Source organism: Diaphorina citri, unplaced genomic scaffold, assembly GCF_000475195.1.
Source record: "Diaphorina citri unplaced genomic scaffold, Diaci psyllid genome assembly version 1.1 scaffold2755, whole genome shotgun sequence".
NCBI lineage: Eukaryota > Metazoa > Arthropoda > Insecta > Hemiptera > Psyllidae > Diaphorina > Diaphorina citri.
The window spans coordinates 25,945-29,249 of record NW_007380172.1 but is presented as its reverse complement, the minus strand read 5'-3'; the positions used below and the strand labels follow the sequence as shown (position 1 = coordinate 29,249).

General features: G+C 40.3%; 1 long non-coding RNA gene across 1 annotated transcript; it reads right to left on the bottom strand.

Moving 5' to 3' along the window:
* Positions 1-920: 920 nt before the first annotated feature.
* On the bottom strand, positions 921-2,645 carry LOC113471654. Its single transcript, XR_003394271.1, has 2 exons — positions 2,588-2,645; positions 921-1,032 (listed from the first exon to the last, which is right to left on the bottom strand). It is a non-coding gene; the product is annotated as an uncharacterized LOC113471654 (long non-coding RNA).
* Between the last annotated feature and the right edge of the window lie 660 nt (positions 2,646-3,305).

Sequence of the window (3,305 nt, the reverse complement as noted above, 5' to 3'; positions counted from 1 at the left end):
TTATTCGTTTATTTATGTCTAATTCAGATAATATTGTGAATGATATTTGCCCTAATCAAACAGTTATGCAATGGAATACCTATTAATGGTGTAACAGATGTACGTAAAAAAGATGAACTTATCAATATCAATATCAAAATATTTATTTAATGTTTATAAATTATTTTTTACATACAATTTTTAAACACAAGTCAAACTTAAGAGCTAACTTAAGAACTAGAGAGAAAGAAAAAAAAATTGCATAAAGAAAAAGAGTGAGAGATCTTAAAATTCTATGTAAAACTTTCTTATGTAAAACTTTCAAGCCCATCATTGTATGTTTACAAGAAACACATTTACTTCCTGCACAAGGATTTGATTTTCTACAAAACTTTTCTATTTATAGAAAGGATTACACGGAGGGATTAATTGCTTGTGGTGGCGTTTTGACTATGGTCAGCATGCATCACCATAAAAGTTAGGGTAAAAGAACACTCAAATAAGCATCATTCAATAGGATAAGGAAAGTCGTGTGATGTTCACACCAGATTTTTTTAAAATTGTCACCATCACCATTATCCTTCCTTATCTTTATTATTAACAGTCCAAGTATAGCTGTGGCCCTGTACCCTTGCGAAGTTCCAGTAGCCCTGTACCCTTGCCCATTTCCAGTATACCTGTAGCCCTTTACCCCTTGCCAAGTTCCAAGAGGTACAAGAAACAAAATAACAAACTGATAAATTAACAAAAGAAAAAGAAAATTGAAAAAAGAAAGAAAGAAAAATAAAAAAAAATATTGAAAAATTCTAACTCAGGGGCGGGTGCAAGTTGATCACCATCACCATCACCATCATCATCACCCCCACCACCATCAGTGATCAATTGATCATATTATACATAGGTAGATATTAGGTAGAGCTTTACTTACCAGTTATAAGTTAGGTCGCTACGAGTTAGCAATGAGACTATTTGACATGCCTATCCTCAGAACTGTAATAATTGACAATAGAAGAAATATGCTTGAACCCTTGAGTTGACTGCCTGTTCCTCGCACTGTGAACAAAACATAAGAAACGAAACTTGACATCTGAAACTATTTCATCATAATATGAATAGGAAACATAGTAGTAACAATTTTGTTTAGTTTGAGATAATGGTCAAGTACAATATCATACATATTTCTAGACATGGTCTTCACTTGACTGGAGTGGATTATGGACTGTCCCCTATCTGATAGACGTTAAAAAACAAGACTATAGATAAAAGGACAGGCGAGTTGATATATTTCGACCACTACTATGGCCATCTTCAGAACAACTAAGTCAGAACAACTAAGTTGTTCTGAAGATGGCCATAGTAGTGGTCGAAATACACACACACACACACACACACACACACACACACACACACACACACACACACACACACACACACACACACACACACACACACACACACACACACACACACACACACACACACACACACACACACACACACACACACACACACACACACACACACACACACACACACACACACACACACACACACACACACACACACACACACACACACACACACACACACACACACACACACACACACACACACACACACACACACACACACACACACACACACACACACACACACACACACACACACACACACACACACACACACACACACACACACACACACACACACACACACACACACACACACACACACACACACACACACACACACACACACACACACACACACACACACACACACACACACACACACACACACACACACACACACACACACACACACACACACACACACACACACACACACACACACACACACACACACACACACACACACACACACACACACACACACACACACACACACACACACACACACACACACACACACACACACACACACACACACACACACACACACACACACACACACACACACACACACACACACACACACACACACACACACACACACACACACACACACACACACACACACACACACACACACACACACACACACACACACACACACACACACACACACACACACACACACACACACACACACACACACACACACACACACACACACACACACACACACACACACACACACACACACACACACACACACACACACACACACACACACACACACACACACACACACACACACACACACACACACACACACACACACACACACACACACACACACACACACACACACACACACACACACACACACACACACACACACACACACACACACACACACACACACACACACACACACACACACACACACACACACACACACACACACACACACACACACACACACACACACACACACACACACACACACACACACACACACACACACACACACACACACACACACACACACACACACACACACACACACACACACACACACACACACACACAAAGAGAAAGTATTGTTCCTAGGTGACCTAGACCTAGGTTGAATTTTCCAAGTATTTTCTAGGTTCATTGGTCATTTGGTCCCGAGTTAACTTTTACTAAGTTGATGAACTTACCTGTCAACTCACCGTAGTTGGTCAACATTGCGCTTCCTGAAACATAGAAAATAAAAACAGGAATAAAACTATTGCAAAATACATTTTATATTTATGTAAACAAAGTCTATAGGTATAAAACATATTATGTTAGGCTCAATCCCCGAATTCGCTCAATGAGCGAAAAAGTGGCTCACTCCGCGTAGTAAAAAATTCAAATTCTCAATCCTGAAATTTGGCAATGGAGCAATTGTCAATAGCTCACTTAGTCCGTTGGACTGGCTTTATGCAAAAGCTAAATTGCCGAAATCCGCCATTGAGCACCAAGAGAAAGAAAAATAAACTGCTCACTCCGCGGAGTGAAAACACGACATACTAGACCGCGGAGTGAAAACACGACATACCAGACCGCGGAGTGAAAACACGACATACCAGACTGTGCGTTATAAAAAATGTTCAAACCTTCAAACCCCGATCTAATGGTATCCTATCGTCGCGTCGCCCTTATAAGAAAACATTGTCAGTCCGTTTTTTCTCTTTTTACTGTCCTTATCCTATAGGAAAAAATGAAATTTAGACTTCCGGCCCTGATGGCCTCCGGGGGTGAAAATGGTCTCTTAATAATGAAGATTATTGAAAAAGTAATCGGAGAACAACACTCAAACAAGCATAATTTAATAGGGTAAGGAAAGTCGCGTGATGTTCAACTATCTAACTAATCGTTAATGTAGCAATGCTG